Genomic DNA, 23,618 nt, shown 5'->3' with positions numbered 1-23,618 from the left:
GGCTCCTAAGAATATTCATTGTAGGGGACACCTCACTTCCCAGACCACATCCAAGCAGAGTTAAACTGGGAGAGCACAAATATGAATTTACAGGGAGGAAGAGCTGAATTGCACTCCAGCACCTCCATACCATGGCACAAATGCAGCAGAATTATGAATGAACTTCAGGAGAGTTGCATCAGGACATGAGGTCAGTCCAAGCCCAGAGCAGTGCCCAAATCCTGCATTGTAAATCCACTGTTGATCAGTAAAGGGAATTGGGGGGGAGAGGGAGGAGGGGAGCCAGCCCAAAACGAAGGAATCACTGAATGCTGTTTAATTTTAAGAGCAAACCAAGTAGAGGTGCAGTCTGATGGGTTTGGGAATACAGGAATTTTCTGTATGGTGGTAGCTACATACAACCACTACATGCAATACATGTAATATTGTCTAAAGATGGCTTCAGACTAACCTAAAAAGATTCTCAACTCAATTGTCATTAACCTGATTTTGTTTAGGGAGCCACTAAAAAATAAATGGATGTAAACCATATTCTGACACTACAAGGAGTGTTCCAGACTGAATTAGAAGTAAGAAACACAAATATTCCAGATCCTTGAAGCCCATTCAGAGAATAAGTGAAATTGTAGATATCCAGAGCTGTTCATGCACCCCTGGTTATGATCCAAATGGGTCCCTAAAACATAATAGTAGAAATGTCTGAGTAAAAAAGGGGAAATTCTTGAGCCACCCAGGCTAAATTTAGTAGCATATTTTGGTAAAAACATTCATGCTTAGCTTCAGCCAACACAGTACCCTTTCTACACTCAAGTCCTTCCAAACATCTGGATTTCCTAGGATGTCTAGTCTTCCAAGTGTTTACTTGTAAAGCTCTTCAGGAGAAAGACTGTCTTTATTTGTGCTCAGTATAGTATTTGTGGCTGTCTTTCAAAAATAGGAAGGGGAAAAAGATATAAGAGGTGTTCAAACACTGCTGACTCAAAAGCCAAAAGAGTCAAAGTGATAAATGAACCTGCTTTTGCTAAGTTCAGAGAAGAAAAAATAGATGGGAAGCTCATACTATAGGTGAAAAGAAACCTTCATCTTTACAGCTTAAATAACAAGTGAACAATCTCTTTTATGAGATTTTTTTTCTGAGTATCCAAATTTACCATGAAAATGTCATTCCACTAAATGTTATAGTCAAAGAGGATGTCTGACCTCTCATTTCTTATAGAAAAGCTACAAATATATTTAGGTCTAGTGTCAGAAACATCCAGAAACAGCAAATTGCCTTCATTTGAACACTAGCCAATCTAGATGAGGCTTTGCAAAAATGATTTTTCCACATTTTCTCTGCTGTGGAAATAATGATAATAATTTAAGTATTCAAAACAGGTAATAAATACAGTTATTTACTCTGAAAAGTATGAAATTATGAGACTCTTTGGACATATTTTTCATAGTGTATTTCTTTATATATATTCATCAATTGAGAATAAAGGATGAGTTTCAGATTCCTCTTAGTTATTTAATTAATAAGATTCTATTTAGGGGTAAGATGGGGCTTTGAAGAAAGAAAATTTTAATTGGTTGGTACTTTGGGGTTTTTTTCCCCATACATTTCTTATAGAACTAGAAAAAATAAAAATAAATGTAAAAAAAAAATTTGAATAATTAATGAATAATTAATTATTGAATAATTAATTGAATAAATAATGCTTTCCATTTACTTAGTAATATATATGTTTTTGACTGGTTGATATCAAATGGCTTTACCAAGGAATGGAATACAGCAAACTTTATTTTACAAAGAGGGAAATTGAGGCAGAGGATATTAAAATGGTTTACCTGCAGTCTTCAGGGAAGGAGCCTTCAGGAAGGAGCCATTTGATGTCCAGCTCAGTCTGCTCACCACTGGTCTGTTGAATGCTATTGATCCTTTGTGCAAATCAGCTATTACTACATACTCCATATCTCCATAGCCATGGAGATAACACAAATCTTTTATTTTCAGCATCAGACAAAACCAAAGACATATCTGTTGTATGAGAATTTAATCTGAATCTTAAATCATTTTCCATTGCTAAAATAGTCTTTCAGAAGGTCACAGAATCCACCCTGGTAAGATCTGATCTCTAATTAAAAGACTTTTATAAAAAAAACCAAAACAAAACATACTTTTCTCTGAGAAAGCAAAACCAAAAGTCCAGAAAGCATCTCAAAGATGTCTTACAATTCTGACCTCAACAGACAAAGAACAGAAACTCAATTAGTGGTGAAAATCTTTGATTCCATTTTGTCTTTTATGTTCTGGGAAGAAGGGAAATACATATGCTTCAACTCTTTTATACATATAATCTTCCTATTCCACTTTGTGACTAGAGTATCAGCTTGGATTTTGATTTTCATTGGCTATGTCTAGGCTAATCTAGGCTTAAAATTAAATTCTCTAGAGAATTTTGGGTTGTAATGGAACTGTTTAGCACCATGTCTTCATCTAGCTGGTCTTCTCTCCTACTCATAGCTACGGCCACAGGGAACGTGCGGGCAGCTGCCAGCGACAGAAGAACCAGTGACAGAAGCCATCCCCTGGCAGAGTGGAAGAGGACCAGGAGGCTGCATTAGCAGTTTGCTATGCACCTCAGACCCTCTGCTGCCAGCAAGAAAAAGCTAACTGAAAATATGAGATTGCTCCATTGTAAAACTGAGTGGGGGCAAAACCTTCATCACCTGGAAGTTATCCTAGCTCTACAGCCAAGAAGATGGTATGGCTTCTCCTCTGAAGGCAAGAACATGAGATGGCAGAGGAAAAGGAGAAGTCTCAGATTGATAAAGAAATGTAGCTGAAACCCTTGTCCTTGGACAGCAGTGAAAACTGCCCACTCAGCACTCCTGATTGCCACTATTATGTCTGGCAATTGTGATCTATGAGATTTAGATTTTAGAGCTATAAGACTTGTTGAACAGGGCTTCCCTGGGCCCTTGGTACCAAGGATCAACATTTCCCATTCCTAACCTGCACAACAAATCATCTGATCCCTACACAGACCTGAAGGGCTGAACACTCTGCTTGGACCAGTGAAATCTTATCCTTTTAATAGTGACAGGACAAAAGGGAGTCACTTCAAGCTGAAGGAGAGGAGGTTCAGAACTAGGAAACAGTTCTTTACTGTGAGGATGGTGAGGAACAGGTTGCCCAGAGATGCTGTGGCTGCCCCATCCCTGGTTATATGGAGCTCTGAGCAACCTGGTCTAGTGAAAGGAGTCCATACTCATGATCTTTTTAAGTCCCTTCCAATCCAAGCCATTTTACGATTCTGTGTGAGAAACATACCTGATACTTTTTTTTTTTTTTTTTCCTTGTTTTAAAAGCCTTCGTAGGCAGTGGAAATGCATGCATTCAGATCTCTAATGCTTGTTTCTTTGCTTTTTTAATGATTTTCTAGAAGACCATTAAGGATCTAAGGTGTAATTGTAGACTACTTCTGTTTTTAATTGAAGAAACACAATGTTAAATCCTTCTCAAAGTAACCTTTTTTTTTTCTATGTGAAACAAATGGAAAAGTCTGTTATTTAAGCCACAATTAAATATATACTTTTCCTCACATATAATTACATTCACAGCATGGAATACTACTTTCACTTATCCATAAAGTTTTAGAAAAAGCAGAGTGCACAAGATCAGCTAAAAATACTCTAGAAGAAATAATTTTTAAATCTTCTTAAATAAACCTCAAAAGGAACACTGTAGAAACCATTTATCACTTTTGTAGGTAACTTTTCATTTGACTGTTAAACTAAAATAAAGAACATATTCTTTATCATTTGCTATAGAGCAAAACAGTGCACAGAACTTATTGGAACCTGCACTTTGGTTCATGCCCATTTATTGCTGAAAATTTCCTGTGTTATTTTCAGTGGAAATAAAAACAGCTAGTCTGTCACAGGAATTACATTTGTACGAAAAACTGCCAGGACTGATCTAATACTGATAAAAACAAATATTGGTGTGAATTTATAAATTCACAGCACAATCTCACAGCATTTTATCCAAGACTTAGTTTTATAATTCAGAGGAGACCAAACCCAGTGACTAAATAAATATAAAATGCACTTTATTTTACAGGTCACAACTAAAGTATGTTGGCAGATACGGTCAGTGATGCACCAACCAACTTTGTCTAAGCACTCATACATGATTTGGGAATTAAACAGAAAGCAGCTTACTTTTCAGTTAGAAGCTTCAGGAGACCCTGTCATAGTCATTCATTCACACCTCAGTAGAAAACTCTATGTCTGGTGAATTCAGTGCTTTCCTGACTGTTGTTCTTTTACAAGTGCCAATGGATTGTTGGCTTCAGTTGAAGTTTTAGTGAAACAATTAATCTTTTTGGAGATTTCAGTCTACTTTCTGATACTTTCAGAGGTACTAGCAGTGAGGCATAATTTGGAAAACAAAATGAACTCTCTACCAGACTGGCCTGGTGCCCTACCTTCATTAGAGCACTGGGACCATTTTGCTTCCTGGAGCTGCACTTTGAGAGCGGTGAGTATCTCATTACCCCGTTACTGTCTGGAACACCCTGTGTGCAGTGGAGGTTAGAGGCAATGAGTTATGGTTGGAGGTGGAACACAGACCAGAGCAAGGGAGACAAAATTCAGTTTTAAGCCAGAATATCCCTTTCTCCACCACATAATTTGATACATTATTTCTTTAATCCACATGCAGCCTCTGTCATTTGGGAGGTAGAAGAATGAACCATTCGTGGAAGGGATGGAGTCCATTGGGAAAAAGTACTTGAGAAAGCCAAATAATCCTCAACCAATTAGCAAGAATAGAATTCTGTCTAAAAGAAGAGCAAAAGCTGTAAGAAAGAAATATTTTCATTGGCATGGATACAAAGAAGAGGACTTGCATCAAATTGTATTCCTGGAGATTAAGGCTGGAAGAGATTGCTGGACTGTAACTTCTTGCAGAAGTACGGCCATAGAAATACATCCAGTTATGAAATTAATCTAAGTGACTGTTTTCCTTCATTGTGTGAAGTAAAATCAATGGTGTTTCATGTTTATTTGTATTCAAGAAGGTAAACTCTATAGAAGTTATCTACATTGCATATTGCATCCATGCATGAGAAAGAATAAAGCCTTACAGGCCAGACAGGAAGCATTACACCAAAGGCTTGGTTTTTAAAGTCAAACAGACATTTTTTTGTGTTGTTTAGGACTATCAAAATATTATCCACATCACAGCTGAAATGCAGGAGATGTGGTACTGAATATTTTTGACATTTATTTTGGATCACTGTAATGAGCTTACCACAGCCAAGGCCCCAGCAGCTAAGGCCCCAGCCCATTGCCTTCTTCCCTGGCAGGATGGGGGAGAGAATCATAAGAGCAGAAATGAGAAAAACTTGCAGTTTGAGGTAAAGACACTTAAAGAAAAAAGGAAAAAATCCAACAAGTAATGCAAAGACAATCACTCTCCACTTCCCATCAACAGAACAAGGCCCAGCAAGTCTCAGAGCAGCAGCTTCTTTGGAAAAACTATTTCAGTTTTATTGTTGAACATGACTTTGTATACAGCAGCTTCTTTGGAAAAACTATTTCAGTTTTATTGTTGAACATGACTTTGTATAGTATCTCTAAAGACAATTTGTATCAGCAGTTGCAGCTGCGCCCCTTCCCAATCTTTTGTTCACCCCCAGCTCATGAAAACCTTGATTCTGTGCACGCACTGTTCAGCAGTAGCTAAAACATTTCTGTGTTATCATCAAAACAGTTTTGGTCACAAATCTGAAGCACAACACTATACAGGCTGCTATGAAGAATATTAACTCCATCCTAACCACACCCAGTGCAGTCACAAAAGATAAGAACTCAACCAAACTTCTTATTTTGCCACAGAATATCAAGCATCACACTTGATTAACAGCAGCATCACACAGAGACCTTCAGATGCTGACAAGCTTTTCCAGAACCACACTTGTCTATAACAAAATAGCTTCTTATTACTTTTTAAACTAACTTTACTATAGAATAAGTAGGATTAAAGTACTTGCATCTTGTTCAAAGAAAGAGAGTTGAAGGCTGATAAGTTGGTTCAATATATAAAAATGTTCATGATCACCTCATCTGTGAGTTTGTTGAATAAATGAAAACTGTGGAAAATCAGCATATAACTTCACGTGCAGCTAGCTATGCATTGCTGAAGCAGTTAGACAAAACTTCACAACTAATAAATTGAGTCTGATAAGCATATGAACCTCTCATGGTTAATCTTTCTCTATGATGGTCTTCCATGAAAAGCAGCTGAAACAGAAACTACTTTCATTTAGGAATGTACTCTTTCTTATTTTACATCAATTGCATGTCTGTCTACTACCAAGCACAGAAACATCTATGGTTACCAGATGTTCTCAACACAGGTAGTGGTGGAGCACTTCTGTATTCGTGACAGAAGTGGAGAAGTGAGGCACAAGTTGAAGGAGGAGTTAGAATCACAAAAAGATCTGTTTCTTTCCTACACTAATAAGTTCCTTCCACTATTCTTACCCTGACTTGTGTCTCTGTCAGCAGACAAGCCCAGCAGAGTAAGAGAACTGGCTGACAGAACTATTTCTAAGAAACCTATATGACATCTAGGACTGTCAAAACCTGAAAGCTCTCTTCTGTCTAGAGTTATGGCAATGCCAGGGCTTTTGCTGGGAAAGTTCTGACTTTTATAGAACACATCAAGCATCTAAAATCATGGTCTGCTGAACAGGCACAAAATGTACCTCACTGAATGTCCTTTTCAGATGTACCTAAAGTGACTAAGGATTTCATTTAGGATACCTGAGTCCAAGTTTCCTCATCATGCATCCCTGCACTGGGACCACTTTCCTGAAGACTGTAAGGGTTCCAAAGATGGGAACCCAAGGATAAAGGGGAGAAGAGTGCTACCAAATATGCCTCTAAAGTAAAATTTTCCAAAATATTGTTGTTATTAGAACACTACTGTCATGGCAGAAGGACTCATCATCTGGCAGGGATGGGGTGACAGAGAACATACCCTTGAGAAATTATGAAATATTTGTTGTGTTCGTATTGGGTTCAAACCTCTTCCACTAGCAGCAGAGCATCTTAAGAATGAACTTAACTGCCCTAAAATCTATACCTGAATGAGGTCATGACCAAGTAGAAATTATGTTCCTCCCTGTGCTCCAGTATTTGTCCTATCCCAGCTGTCAAACCTGGCAGCTGTGCTGAACTGCAAGTTCCTGTTCAGATCCTGTCATCTTTGTTACTCCACACACCTTCTCTCAAAGTTGTTTCCTGAACTAGTCCAGTTCTGTGGGACCTCTTGCAAGAGCATCCAAGGAACACGAGGAAAATGCTGGTGAACTCCTTTCTTAACCATTTCATCTGAATAGATGGAGCACAGTTTTTATGCAGAATGTCAAGACTGGTTGCAAATGGGAAAGCAGAGATAGAGCCCATTCCTGGGATCAAGCTCATCTTGAAGCTGTACCCTCACACTTTCATCCCTTGCTGACATATTACATAGCCCCAGACACAAGTTTATACTGAGAAAGCTTCTCTTGGCTTATTAGAACACGTGCAAAACATGTGCAAAGGGAGAGCTGAGATCAGAGCATCGACCCCACCCTCCCACTAAAAACCCCCACTGCCTCTCTAGCAACCATCCTGATTGTTAATGAGCACAGGGACAACTTTAAGAGGTCATCTTCTGGGAGAGGAGGGCATGGCTGGACCATGTGCCTGGCAGATGCTGTGTTCTTAGGAGATGCCAGGGACTGCTGGTGACACAAGACCTAGATCTGAAGGGTGTGAACTCACTCCCTCATTTCTCTCCTGTCTTTCCTTCCTGGGCCAGGCAGCTGCTCTCAGCACACAGACCTCCTCCTGTTTGATGGAGGCTGGCAGCCATGGCACTGAGATATGCAGACAGGCATCTGGTGCAGAGAGTCAAGAGAAAACAAACCTAGTGGGAAACCACTTCAGGCTAAATCATGAACTTGAGTGGAACAGCTGAGGGGGAAGAAGGACTTGTTTGATAATGGCCATCCCTGGGAGTGAAAGCCATGGGAAAGTAAAGGCTCTGTGAGAAAGACAGGGGAACTTCTTTCTCATTTATTACTTTTGAATTGTTTTATTTCTGGGGCAGAATGACCTCTGCTGTTCTACAGGCTGCACTCAGGCAGCAGAAGGGAACCTAGGCTCCCATGAGAATTTCCTAAATAAATGCTGTAATTACTTGGGGGAATAAAGATGAGGTATGGTCACAAAAAGAAAAAAAATGAGTGGGAGATTAAATTGTTAAGTGGCAGATGAAATCCACTGAAGGTAAAAGAAAAATGTTACATGCAGTGAGAAAGAATCCTAATTTTACATTCATTAAATAGTGGTCAGGGAGATTTTGAAGTTATTACAGAGAGAGCTTTGAAGAAACAGCAACTCAGTGCTTGGGATCACAGCCTGTTATCGATGTTCTTGTGATGTTCATGTTCTGTCCTGTGCCCATGAACTCAGCATTTGATGTCTACCATCATCTCACTATTAATTCTTGGTAATTGAATTTATAATGAGATATCAGTAGTCCTAGCCCCAAAGACCAAGATTATTCTGATTTAAATGAAAATTGTCATAACACAACTACTAGACATTGGTATTCAGCAGTCTTCAGAAGCCTCCATTTAAAATGTAAAGCTCAGGTGAAGTGTCTATGCCAATGACACCTTCAATAGGATCAATAAAGAAATAGAGTGTGAAACTGTTCAAATATTTTAATCATGCCTTTATTGTAACTTACTGGGAAGTATATAAAGATTTGATAAGTACAGTAATTCAGTTCTGATACTCTTAAAATTACATTAAATTCCCCCAAAGCAGAAAAAGTAGTATGTTAGTACACTTTGTTTTAAACAATTCCATTCTTTTCTTAGTTGTGTAATATGAGACCTTGTAGCTAATCTTATAGTGTTTACATTAAGTAGGTACAAAAATAATATTTTTAATAACTTCTCAAAATTCTAAATTATTATTGGTTTTAATCTTTTAAAGAGACATTTTAATAAAGTAAATGAATGTCTAGTCTTTGCTGACTAAATCTGTTAGAGTCTGTCCAGTCCTCTTGCGTATTTTTCACCCTCTCCAGTACCCTGTTTTTTGCTAATAGCTCACGTTTGCCTTCTGCAAAACTTCGGTTGAATCCAACTGTAACACTTTTTAGGACAAATGTTATTTTTAGTTATCAATTAATTTTCACGCCCACAAACTCCTCAAAACATCCTTCTTCAAAAGCCCGGCACTGTCAGGGAATTTTGAAAAGCAGAATTTTCCTTAATATTCTTTAGGTCTTGTTATGAAAAGTATGGAGCACTTACCAATGCAAATGCAAAATTCCCTTGAGAGAGTCATAAATTCAGCCATAATATCAATCCCAAGTATTTTGAAAATGAAATATAGGAGAGGCACAGCAAACAAAAGGAGTGAGGAGACAATTGACAATACTATAATAACTTTACTTTTCAAAAATCTGTATCAGGCTACATTATTCAGGTTCAACATAAGGGGAAGAGTAGAGAGATTTCAGATATGGTGTTGTCCTAGGGTGAGTTTATGATGCTTGTATCCCCAGGAATCTGTTCTGTGTTATGCTGGATGTTAAGTTCTGCACCTTCAGCTCTGGTTCTGAGAGTGAAGAGGGAAGAAGAAGTGCACAGTTTGTGTTCAGAAACGGCACTCACTCCCCCGTGTGCTTCTCACGGACTGTGCTGTCTGCAGCAGGGACAGCAGGAGAGAGATCTTTTTTACTTTTTTTACAGGCTGATTGGCCTGCTCTGGACTGAAAACCCAGACAAACCCTGGGAGCTAACACCTGTGGCCCACCAGGGCCTGGACGTGGCACTTTCCAGTGCCAGAGGGACTGATAAGAGACTGAGTGAGCAGAGCTACACCCCACGACAAGGACTTTCTGGATTTGCCATCTCTTAGAACATGGAGAGCTTCCATTGTTTAATATTGTTCATTTTTTATGCTCATGAATACTTTGTTAAATAAACAGTTTATTTCCACTTTTCTCCAAGGAAATCTTTTCCTGAACCAGCTGAGGTAGGGGCCGCTTGAATCTACCTTCTAGAGGGACCTCTTTGGAAGATTCCTTACAAATTTGGCCCAAACCAGGACAGATATGCATTTGTATCTATTGCCATGTTTTACCTTAAAGTGCCAGGTTTTGGGCAACAGATACATATTTAAAGTATGAGCAAGCACTCTGGCATATGTATTTCAGACATGGAATATCCACATCTATCTATTGCTAGTGCACAGATGTTTGAGGTAGAAAAATCTGAGTTTAGGAACAAGAACAAAGTAATAAGTAATTTTCTAATGGCTATAGAGGAAGCCAGTGGCAGAGGTTCTCCAGCAGGTGTTCTCCTAAACACCTGCTTACTCAATCTTCTGCTGTTGTTATACAGTTTTATTTCTCATGTCTTCCCCAAAGAAGACAAAATTGGATAATAGATCAGTTGTACATTCAAAATATTGGTTTTCAACTGTACTCAGCTCTCTTTTCTTAGCCTTTTTTTAAATATATATGTAACAAAATTATTTAAATATATCCTGAAATGTAAAAAATTATCAGTTTCAAAACCTTTTCAAGTTATCTTTGATGTCTGTGACCAGAACCCCAGTGCTGCTGTAGCCACGTCTTGAAGTACTTTCCCCAAGACTTGTGCCATTTTAAACATTCCCTTAATATTAAAATAAATGAAAATCAGGAGGTATTTAATTGTCCTGGTTTTGATTTTGTTAATAAAATGTGAAAGGTTAAAATGGAGCAAACCATTCCTTATAGCCACAGAAGTACCAAAGCTTCAAAGATGACTTGAAATTAAAGGCTAAAAAAAAAGTTACAATAAAGCACAATATTTAAAATAATTTTAGGACGTCAGTTTCCACTGAACTTAAAGGGAGTTTGGTGATGACTTAGCTTCTCATAAAATCCGGGCCAGTCTGAATAAAAGCATATGAGGATTCTGCAGCAAAGCCAATAACAAGTATGTGTGTTTTACTGCAATATGCATTTTGTAAATGAATGATGCTTGGACAACAGCACTTGTGACAATTTTTTTATGCAGCCACCAAGTCCAATACATTTAAATTCACTGAATGAAATCTGAATATTTATTTACCTCAAATTATGTTCTTTGCTCACCTGGTAGGGGCAAGAATCAGTCACTTCAGTACTCTCTGTACCACCAGTGTCCATCCTTGCCCATTTCCACTCCCAGTCACGAACAGTTTGCAGAACTGTTTGACTGCCTCTGTTACTGCTCAGGGAAGCATCTGGTTCACTGAGGCAAGACTTCTTGAAAGGGAGATCTACTGCCACACATAAAAGGAGCTTGTTCATTAAAAAAAAGAAAGATTAGTTTCTTCTTTATAGGAACTAAAAGGAAAACAAGAACACTGCCTATCCTTTCCCAGATGGTCCCCAATACTTGACTGTGTGCAACTTAATCCTGTTCACAAGAACCAAATTTAAAACTGTGAAAAAGAACCAGTTGTCACTACAGATGTAGTTTGTATTTCAGTTAGTTCTGATGGCCTTTCTCTCTTTGAAAGATTCAGTCAGAGAATAGGCACTCAGTTCTGCAAGGTGCTGATGATATTAGAAATGTCTAGGGAGATTTTGATGGGCAAAATCTGAAGTTTTGGCTCTGTAGTGCGATAGTTTTGGCTTTTATACTTTAGCTCTGCTCTTAGTTCAGTGAAATGGATGAAGACTATTGAGATGAGGCCAGCTGGGACCCCTGACATCTAGAGCCAACTGTACATTTAAGCAAGTGTTTCATGTCCCCAAATATGGTGTGTTCTAAGGTACCAGATAAGTTATTAGGAAAAAGAAACCTCTTTTTCCCTGGTCAGCTGTGGAAAATCTTACATGGACTAGCTTTTTGGGAATGAGAAAATAAATATTTACAGAAAAAAATGTTCTGCTCAGGTGCTGTAGTCACTGAAAGCATGCTTGACTCATCATAAACAGCAAATCCTCCTTTAGGATAGAGGCAGCCATTTATTAAAAAGGGGTGATTATGTGGCTGAGGTAGTTCTGAGACAGAGCAAGGTTCAGGTATTGTGTAAGTGAAGTGTAAATTTCTTACCAGACAATCTGAGTCAACAAGTGCTTTTAAGCCCCTGCAGACAAATGCTATCTACGGCGCTATTTTTATTTATGGATACTTTGGTGTTCAAATGGATTTTTTAAAGCACACCATTTCATATTAGTAGGAAAATCTGTTGTTTCTCCTGGTATCCATGTTTAACAATTTGCATGGCTTTTTGTTGGGGTCTGTTTGGGTCTGGGGCATGCATCCCTGTCTGCCTTTACAGTCAAATACTTGGCATCATGTCTGAAAAACCAGTGTGTTGGCTATATTAATCCCTTTCTACATGTAAAATTTTTCATCTTGTAATCAAGGTTGAGGTTTAGAAAGAGCAGTGACTGCAGGAGGACAACTAAGTCACTCCTTGTCATGGTTTTAAACCAGTAACTAAAAAAAGATTACTTATTTTTTGCTGTGAGATATGGATTAGAACAAGAGCAAAACAGGCTTAAAACTTAAAAGGAATAAAGAAAGTTTATTAACAAACTACAATAATAAGAACACCAGAATAAACTTCTGGAAAACCCTTTTTATCCCCTACTACCCACCATTCTCTTGTTCACATGACAAGAAAGACAAACACTTTTGAACTTTGGTGGTTAAAACAGTCCCAATTCCTGCTACGGTCTTTTCATCAGTCTTTGTAGAGAAAAAAAGACAGAAGACAGAAAAAGAGACAGAAGTCTCTTTCTGTTAATCTATGGAGTGTCTCACAAGAAAACTATTTCTGCTATAGTTTTCTATTGCCCTGATGTCAGCTGCCCAGAAATGCTTCATCAGAGCTCACTCCTCCCAGTTCACATCACTCGGAGGTGTGTATGGGCCATGAGTCTAGGGATGTTATTTTAAGGATGAGTTATTCAAAAGCAAAAGTCTTCTTCATCTGTCTCTGTGAGCTTTATTAGAAAACAGTTTTCTCATTGCCCCCCAAAGCTTCAAATTTTTGCTTCCCTGTTCCAGTACTTCACTGTATCACAATTACTCTACTTTTTACTCAAAATCTACACTTTGAACACTCTATTCCTCCCTATATACTCTATTATGAATTAAAGGAGTTTTTTCAAGACCTTATTGTCCATCTCCATAGCTTTAACAGAAAAATATTCCAGCTTATAAAGCATCTCCTTATTCTCTACCTTTTCTGAAGCTTAATTCTTTTCTTTACTGCCCCTGATAGTTTTATAAAGTCTCTTTTCATGTTGATCACTCTCTTTTTCTTTCTCTGGATAAAAAGATTAATCTGCAAGTCTCATTTGGGTAATGAAAAGGTTAAAATCTTGCCCAGGCTTTGTAGATGGTTCTGTGATCTCTGCTGGAGCAGCAGCTGGAGCTGTCTGCGATGGAAGATTCCTCATAGCTGCTCTGGAGAGTGTGGTCACTGTCTCAGCTTGCTGCAGGTCCAGAGCTTTTTCCTTTCTTTACTCGGCAGTCTCTGGTGAATTCAGTCACAGCAGAAACTGCAGCTGAGCCAGGGACCGGCCTGGCCCGGCCAGAGCCCGGGGCAAGCCCCACAGGCCCCATCTCCCGGCCGGGAGCCGCAGCAGGCCCAGCCCAGCCCCCGCCAGGGCCTCATGGCCAGGCAGGGAACGGGAGGCCAGCTGGAGCTCTGTTACCTTTCACAGCCAGGAAACAAAGAGAACAAGAGATCCCTGACTTTACATCTTAAGGTAGGGTTCACAAGTTGATCCCACTTTTCAATGGTCAAAACTGCTGTCAATTGCCAGTAACGACCGATAATTGGTCAGGAGAAAAGATTCCCATCAGTCCCCAGCAACTTCAACTTCTTAGCTCCCAAAACCACCTTAAAGGTAAAGTCACCCCATGACACCCCTATAAAGCAAAGACCCTGACTCAAAGCTTAATGGAAGAAATTATAATGCCTGAGTCCCAACAGACGAGCTGTATATTAGAGGAACAGCAAGCAGAAGTATTATCTGCTTGCCTCCTAACATGGAAGAAATGCTGCAAAGTTTAGTGCAATGCTGTTTTTATTAGTCTGTGTCAGGAACTGTCGAGAATAATTTTAAATACTTGCTATTCTCTACAAGAACACCTAGCAAAATCTGTAGGAAGAAGCCAGATCTGTATATCATGTTTGATCTTTTACTGGTTAATCAATAGGAATTGATTTAGTTGTTTATATTGTTCATTGTTATTATAATTTTCTATTAAACTAGCCCCTCTTTCTGTAACATCACTTTGTGATCTGCACCTGCATCAATAATTGTTTACAGCTGGGATACATGCAGTTATTAGGAAAAGCAAATAAATATTTCAAAGCTATTTAACTTGTGTAGTCCTTTTCTTTCCACTAGTGCAACTGTTAAATTGCAGAAAGGAAAGGAATTCGTCTCATCTAAAATTTTCCTTGCTTGTTTGACAGTAAAAGCACTATTACGGTTTTTGGTTTGTTCAGAGCTCTTAGAATTCATAGAGTTCTGACAGAGGCTTTTAAGGTGGAGTCTCCTCCTATTACTGTTTTCTCTTTTAATAAAGTAGAGCATACAACTTCATGTAAGAAGCAGTTTTATGCATGAAGATGGTAATGAATTTCTTTGGTAACAGAAAACACTCAGGATTTACAAGAATTGTAAATAGACAGATTTAATTGAGATAGACAGCATTTGAACCCAAATTCAGTCTATAGATGATGAAGTCAACGGGAATTTCCCCACAGTGAGCTAATGTTCTGTTTCATTGTCACTTGGAGGGAGGTATCTTTTTGGCATAGCAAGACTCCACTTTGTAGGGGTAGATAGAAGGACAAGGGATGGAAGTGTTCACAGGAGTTCCAATTAATGCCAGTGTTCATGGGTTTCATTGCCTGTGTGAGCTAAGGCTGAACAACTAAGCCCTTACATGGAATGCAGGATTGCAAGTAATTAAACATTCTGTTGCATACTGCAAATATCTCCTGTCTTTCTTTTTCCTGGGAAAATAAAAAGAAATATGGAAGATTTTGCACGTCTCCTTACTGTGGATATAGACCAAAGACCATACAGGTGAAAAACTCCATATTCTACCATCAGTCTCTGGATTTATCTGTGAAGTACACAGGATGACCAATTAAAACCACTGATTTACCTGTCAAAACACCAGGCAAATACATCATAAGCACCAAGGTGACTTTAGAATATTGGCAGCTGTTTGTTGTAAACAAGAGTGTTTGGTGTGGTCCTGAGGGACACCTGGCTTAAGTTTTGTGTGGTGTTTAATCCAACGGCATTCTTCCTTGTAAATTATGTACTTGTACTTGCAGGAGACATTTAGAATATTTGCTAAACATCACAAAGTCTGATGGATTTCATGCACTGAAATGTGAATAATTTGGAATTTGGTAAAAATATTGTATTTCCTTGATATTTTTAACAAATTTCTAATCATTTCATGACATTTAAACATTTACAGGGACATCATATATCAGTCTAATTTATAAGTCTAGCTCATTCAATTATAGAAGTTAATTGAGCTCCTTTTCTAAAGCCAGGTAGGCGAGGCCAAATACTAATAAAAGTTGACTATCGTTCCTGGTTGTTATAGATTATTTCAAACAATGCTTGAGTTAGAGACTTTTTCATAGAAAGTGTTGTTTTTTCCTGTTCATTAGTATGGTCCGTGCATTTTATACCCATTTGCCTGGATAGATAGTTCTTTTCTCTCTCTTACCTTTGGTATGATACCTCAGAAGATCATGAAATAACACATGGCAGTTGCCACTACAGAAACCTACACTTGCTACAGAGTTGAGTTCCCTACTTGAAAAGCAATTAGGTTTCAATTCCTTGCTCTACTTTTGACTCCAAGAACAATGTACCCTGTTTATCTGAGGGGAGATGAGAAGAAGGCCATCCCCACCCAAGAGCTGCATGTGCTCACAGCTCACTGGTGTCTGCAGAGGTGGAGTGAATTCCTCTGCCCCAGGCACACATCTCTCAAACTTATTTGACTCTCTAGTCTGGGCAAAGATGCACTTCAGCCTTGCTCTGTCCTTCCATAACTGTCTGTGTTAGGCACGTATAAAAGAAGATTTGTGAACAGATGGTTTGTAAAAGCTGTGCTCCCTGATGCCTTCCTCAGAAATAATTTGGCATCTTCTTTGTTGGAGTAGGCCAATGACATTTTGCTACCTCAAAGGGTGTTATGTGGGTGTATTTATGTTTGTAATTGAGGTGGGGCAAAATTTTTAATGAATACTAAATTTGCCAAAAAATTCTTGGAAACCAAAATTATGTTAAAAAAAAATTGACTGAAATTAAAATAAATATATATACCTGGGAATATTTTGAAGTGCCAATAACTTTGCTTTGACATTTTTGATTAAAACATTTTTGGTTTTGTGTCAGATAACATTTTGATGAAAGACGATATGAAAAATTTAAATCACTGAACAAAAAATACAAAATATAAATAATTTTAAAATATGTAATGGAACAAAAATTATAGGCTGAATAACACCCATGTTTTGAATTCGTAAAATCCTAATAGGCAAGGAGTTTCTATTCTTCTTTTTTCAAAAAGAAGTGCTTTCATCATTATCACATATTTTCTTGCCTTATATCTTGGCAGATATGTGAGACACCAAACTGAAATAACCCATTATTTTCTCACCTATATACATAAGGCACTTTGAAACAAACACAGTGTAACTGCCAAATTTCGTTTATATGTTCTTAATCACTTTGTTCATTTCATTTACAGGTGAAATTATCAAACATGAATTGCTATTATTGTCTATGGAAAAAATTTCCTTTCCTAATAGCTTTTACTAGACACTCATATATGGAAAATAAGAGGTACTGATATTAGTAATCAAATGGCAAGCTATTTGGTATTGAACTTAATGCAAGTACAATTATTCATTTAATAATATATAATATTTAAAAATTATAAATTATATGATTCTTTATAAATATAAGAAAAAGTATAAAGAAAGAAGCTGCAAAAAGAGCAGACTTTTGAGTAAAAATACTACATCATTGCTATGTAAGAGCCTTCTCCACACAGCTTTATGGCCCACAATCACTCTATTGTTTACCATAAAGACTGAGCTGTGGACAGAAATATCCAGCTGAATGGTCATAAGTGATTAAAGAGAAGTTTTTGGTCTGTGAGGTTTATTTTATGAATATAGTTCATAGTGCTTAATCCTAACAGTGATCCATAGAAGGGAATGAATGAAAAAGTCATGTAAAATTCTTGGTGGCTCACCTTTGCAGTGGAAAAAATGCACTGAATGTAAGTTGAAGATGGAGCAGGTAGGTGACTACTGGAGCAGAAAGAGAGCAGCTGCAGTAGCGGGTGGAGGGACTGCCCATCTGGTCTGCTGTGTGTCAGATGGAGGCATTTGAAAAGCCAGAGGGATACTTTTAGGACTGTCAAGAGGCAGTGTTTATATACCTTGGATTGGGGAATTTTGTCTTCTAGTTGGATCAACCCCTGGCATGTGTATATAGCTGGAAAGCTATGGTATATTTGTATCTGTTCAGATGTATTTGTATCATTCAGATACAAAATATGTCAAAGTTCCACTTAGTTTATCTAGACATGTCATGAATTGTCTCTCATGTTGTGGTATAACTCAGTCATAAATTTGCAGCTGACTTTGTTTTTCTTACAGAAAAGATGCTCCTCAAGCCTTATTCCTCCAAAGCTTCACTTCTGCTAGAACAGAGTTATCTGCTATCTTGCTCACTCCTCTCTTGGTGGAAGCATTCGCCTTCAGCAGAAAGAAGCTCCCTTCATCAATGATACTATTTTTTAATGCTTAACACAGTCTCCTCAGAAGCAGAAAGCAAAGGACTGAAACTTGCTTCACTGTGAAGTGACCAAAGTATTCACATCTCCTGTGTTCAATAACCACTGGAGTCTTGCCTGAAAGATTCTTGTTTTCCTGAGTTGTTTTTAAAACATCTCCTAGAAATGAGTCCTGGACAGCTTTTGGATGTTGGGGTTTTTCTAATTTGTTTTGTTTTTTTCTTGTTCCCCACCTCAAAAAAAAAAAAAAATTTAAAAAAATTTAAAAATGCCTGTATGTCTTTTTGGGATCTGACTTGAAGATTTAAAAATAGTATCATATAGCTTAAAAAAATGTTGTTTACCTGAAACAAAATGAAAAATATTGTCTGATGTTCTTTGGTCTGGTTTACACCAGAAGTCAAAGCAATCAGTGATGTAACTGGTGTTCAGATGTAAGAATTTAATAATACAGACTAGAAGTATACCATAAAAGAAGGGTAATACTTTCCTTATATATTCCTATGAGCAATAAAATAATTTTGAGAAATATCATCTAGTGTGATTTTGGCACACTTGGGCGGATCAAGATTTTGTGCTGCAAATATGTTCCCTTTTTTAAAACAAAACCAAATAAAAAAAGCTCCTCTTTATCTGAAGGATGAATGAACTCCTTCAATACATTGTAAATGTTCCCCTGGCTGTGATCCAAGGGTTGTGATGTGGAAGGAATAAGTTGCTTAATTTTTGCATTTGAAGCCTTTGTTAAAAAACGTTTTAATCTTTTCTTGACTCCACTATAGTTTAAAGTCTGGTTTAACATTCCAGCCAGGCCACAACAAAAAGCATCATTGTTTGACATGCTTTCCCTACAGAGCCTGTCAGATGTGCTGCATTATCTAAACAATGTTGGCAGCAAGTACACAAGTAGCAAGTGTGAATCAAATCAAAGATGTCCTCAAATCCAGACTCCAAGCTTGAATGTTCCCAGACTCCAAGGGTATAGCAGGAGTGTCTGATTATCAATAAACATAACCAAAAAAAAAAAAAAAAATCTAATCATTTAGAATTCAAATCCAAAACTTGATGGTTTCCTACTGGTGAGGAATAACCCACATTCTGTGTTTTCATCCCACACTAGAACCACCAAATTAGGAACTATTCAAATGTGTTCTGTACCTCAAACACACAATAAGGGGTTGTTCGTAGGAGAGTATTGTCAAGTAAATCCCAGAGCACAGAACAAGCAGTGAAGCTACAGACGTGTCTGCTGATCCTCTTGCACTGCCTTCAGCCTCACCTTCCAACCTACTCTGTCCTGCTTGGCTTTCTCAGTGCAGTGACCACCTTGCTGAAATCTGCCTGCTCAGCTCTTTGGGAGAGGCTTTCCTCACCTATTTCCATCTAAATGAATTAAGCCAGCAAAAATGTCCTATTTAAACTTTGAAACTGGTTTGACTCACAGTGAGTAATGTGCTTTTGGGGCTGACTGCATGAACAGTTCAGCCTGAAGGTCTGAGGAAAGCAGGGCAGAGAAGCCAGCTCCATTAGGTCTGTGATGCTATGAACAAAGGCCTCTTCCAAGTAAAGAAAAGTACTTACGAAAGAACTCAGAATGTCAGTAACTCATTTTCTTGCTGCATCATTCTTACTTACAGTGTATGATGCTTTGAAAGAGATTTTTAATTTTCACAAATATGATTATGAAAGCATACCTGGATGCAAGATACAGTACTCCTAAAATATGTTTTAAAGAACATTTTTTTTCAGGGAAAGTTTCACTAAAAGCCAAAATTAAGTGGTGAAAACAAGATTAAATATATTCAGTGCAATCAACTAATACTAGTAAATATGAATTGTGGTTCCATATGTTTGACATGCAATAACAATTAGTCTGAGGTTCTGTGAGAATATTAGAACTCTTTCTGTGGGAGGTGCCACCATATAATAGAGAGATTAAGGGACCAGGATGTGGTAGATGTTAACTGAAGATTCCGGTCTTTGCAATATGGTAAAATTAGGTCCAGCTGTGTGGCCTTACAAGGGCGAGAACCTGCACTTGATTTCAGCACACCAGCACAGGCCAAGCTGTGCCTCAACAGCCTCTGTGAAAGAAGGGGGTCTTCCCTCTACCACTTCATTACCCCATGTTGTCAAATATTTTACTTTCTGCACTCACAGAAGGAAACCCTAATTAATTGACTGCTATACAGCATTTCTACTGTGACTAAATTTAGGCACAAGTATAAAAAGGTTTCATTTCAACTTATTTTATACTGCCTTTTAGTATTGTTCCTCAAAAGACATCTCTCACTTTTGCATTTTTATTTTCTTTTAAACAAATAAATGCATTTAATATTGTGGATTTCAATACACAACACAAAATTTAGCAGGATTCTATAACTTGATAGGTATTCACTAAAAATCAAATATGTGCCAAATTCAGTTAATCTTCAATGTCAGGTCTGCAGTAAGGAGATAAAAATAAATTACAGAATATTTAATTACTGAGCAATTTCATTAAGGTTATACCTATATATCTATTTTTGTCATGTACATTTAAAACAGCATATAAAATTTATATTACTTCACTGAAGTTAGATCAAATGAGGAAAAAATGTTGTCTTGCTCTTGTATGAAATTTAATTTTGTACCTAACAACAAAAAAAAGGAAATTAAAGAAATAGAAATACTAAGCACATTTTTTGTGTTTTTTTGGGGAATTGAAAGACTAAACTTCAAAATGTTGTCTGTTTCTTTGGGCAAAAAAAAAGCTGTCTTAGGTCTCTAGGAGAAAAAGAAAATATTTTTATTAGCAGTAAGAATACGTTTTCTCATTTAACATGGATTTTCTGTCTCTTATTTATCTTCTCCTTAAATTTTAATTATATTTTGTTGTAACAATTAAGCATAGCAATAGAGAAATAAAAAGATCATAATGAAAATGGAGAAAGACACAAGATAATCTCCAATAGGATATAATGAAAAGAGATGACAGTGTGCCAACAGCTGTATATGTATCATTTCATCTACTTTATGAGCCAGACAGAAAGGTTTGTCTTTGTAAGAATTATTGGTTCTCAATTAAAACACTATGATAAAATTAAATTCACTTATGGCTGAACCTCCTTATTTATTTTAATACTGTAATTATTAGTTTCAATGTTCTAAAATATTTTAATTCTGGTTTTCAGAGACTCTGCATTTCAAATGACTGTTAAATGCCAAATTTTATAGGAAGGAAATATTCCCTATAAGAGCAAAGTCAACATAAATGAAGCAGGACAAGAGGAAACTCAAATGAAAAACAAATTACTTGAAGAATAGAAACAAGACTTGTTAATGTTGTCAACTGAATCGTTTTCTTTTGCCTGAGGAAAAATTATGGCTGACCATTAAATACCAAAGAAAAAGATTTTATGTCCAAGTTCTTATTCTACCTCTGAGTCAACTTGTGAAGAGAATAGACTTGAAACTTTGTTTCCTCCTAACTTTGAAAATTTAAAAAGGTTGAATTTCCAAGAATTTTCATAAAAATAGAAATGTTGTTTTTCTTCTCTTCAAATATGCTTTCTCTCTCTGCTTTTTTGCTAGACCTTTCTTTAACCTGGCATCATACAAGAAAACCAAAACTAACCAGAATCTTTACAGTCAATGACTGAACAAATGGGATTCACACGATGGGTCTGGAAGAATACGTCACAGAATCACAGAATAAGCTGAGTTGGAAGGAACCCATAAGGATTATCAAATCCACCTCCTGGCCCTGCACAGCACCATCCCCAGAAGTCACACCATGTGCCTGAGAGCATTGTCCAGACACTTCTTGAGCTCTGTCAGGCTGTGACCTCTTCCCTGGGGAGCTGTTCCAGTGCCCAACCACCCTCTGGGTGAAGAACATTTTTCTGATATCCAGCCTAAACCTCCCTGGACACAGCTTCAGACCATTCCCTTGGGTCCTGTCACTGTCAACACAGAGAGAGATCAGTGCCTGCCCTTCCCCTTCCCCTTCCAAGGAAGTTGTAACTGCAGTGAGGTCTCTCCTCAGTCTCTTCTCCAGCCTGAACAGACCAAGTGATGATCTCAGCTGCTCCTCATATATATTGCCCATCAAGGCCCTTCAACACCTTTTCTGCCCTCCTTTGGACACTCTCTAACTTAATGTCTTTCTTATATTTCTCTGACCAAAACTGTACAGAGGACTCAAGATTTTTTTATCCCAGAACTGGGGATAATCTTCTAGCTCTAGAAACATTTTCCTACCATGCGCTGTATGTCATCCAAGTAAGAGCACACGCAGTATACAAGGACTGCAAATGCCACTATTATATCTGTGGTGCTTCATTCTCAGAATTGAGAAATTTTCATTTCAGGCTTCCTTTACTCATCAGAAAAGAACTAAATAGATGATCAATACTTTAGGCATACATTGCCAGCTGTGCCATCTGCAGATACTAGTCATGAGCAGAAAGTTGTCAGTACTCTTCCAACCCTTCTTATTTCAAGTCAAATCTTCAGCCACACAAACTCCTCTTCCTCCCCATCAATACACCTGTATTGAGCATACATGTACCTAACACTCAATTTCTCTCTGTCATCCTAGGCAGAAGAAGAAAACAGCCTGCAAAGTCTGCTTTCTTCCTAGGCAAAAATCAGCAGGGGGCTGAGTGCCTGAGTATTCATGTCCAGCAACCATTAGAAGAATCTCCTGTTAATTACTTGAGGCTGCTATGTGAGATTGCCAATCAATATTCCAGCTTCAATTGATATTACTTAATTGTGACCAAAAGTTATTACATTTTTACATGACCATAAAATACAGATAATACATCTGCCCTCTTAGATGGCATCTCTAACAATTGTCATTGAGCCGTAATCCTTTATTGAAAAGCCTGTTCAGAATTTAATGAAACCTGTGTAAATTTTAAAACTGTAATTATTTTAATCTTGCTTCCATGGTGGATTAATGAGGAGAATTTAATATCTTTTCTCACTGATCCTTTTTAATTTATTCCTACAATATTTATTCTCATTCTGTTTTAAGACTGGCCAGAAATTATATTGGATTAACTCAGCAGATATGGAAGAAATCAGGTAACTGCCTCAATTCTTTTGATGTTGTGTTAAATTGCCTAATCACTGGCAGTGACCAAATGATGTTTTCTTTCTCAAGTACTGGCAAACTGGCAACATCTACATGTCTTACAAAAGTCAGTAATTTTTTTTAAGTCACAACCCACTTACACAGCATAATCTTGCTGGCAGAAGGTGCCACAGGCCTCCACAGGCCTCCACAGCCTTGGAGGAATTTTGAGACTAGAGCCTCGATCTGTCAGGTAAAATCTTCCTTCTTCACTGAAATCCATTTTTTCCCTGCAGTTTGAAGGAGGCTAAGATTTCTAGTTTAGGTTATTAGAAGCCATAAGCAAGGCTGCAATTTTAAAAGAGAAAAATGCAGCTAGAAATGTCACAAAAGAAACTCCTAGGCAGTAATGGCTGAAAAAAAAATTATCTTAGTTATAAGAGAGTTAAATAACTCACTTTAAAGTTAATCTTCTGTGATTTTAGTGGGAATTAACATATTTCAGGCTTTCCATGAGTACCTAGCACAATAGAGAGGAGACATTTCAGAGTCTCCCTCCATGGGGAAACATTACAGAAAAGATGTACAAAAGGCATACTTGTATTTTGATGTGTATCAGGAGGGCAGCTTTGCCAGAAGTGAAG

At 37.6% G+C, this 23,618-nt stretch overlaps 1 long non-coding RNA gene across 1 annotated transcript; it reads left to right on the top strand.

The window, feature by feature from the left end:
* The first annotated feature begins 13,697 nt into the window (after positions 1 to 13,697).
* On the top strand, positions 13,698 to 21,003 carry LOC147655331 (uncharacterized). The gene is made up of 2 exons (XR_015284171.1): positions 13,698 to 13,825; positions 17,776 to 21,003. It is a non-coding gene; the product is annotated as an uncharacterized LOC147655331 (long non-coding RNA).
* Positions 21,004 to 23,618: the final 2,615 nt, after the last annotated feature.

This window comes from Cyanistes caeruleus, chromosome 1 (assembly GCF_971803275.1).
Source record: "Cyanistes caeruleus chromosome 1, bCyaCae1.hap1.1, whole genome shotgun sequence".
Taxonomy (NCBI): Eukaryota; Metazoa; Chordata; class Aves; order Passeriformes; family Paridae; genus Cyanistes; species Cyanistes caeruleus.
Note: the sequence above shows the minus strand (reverse complement) of the source record. Positions and strands in the feature narration are given on the sequence as shown.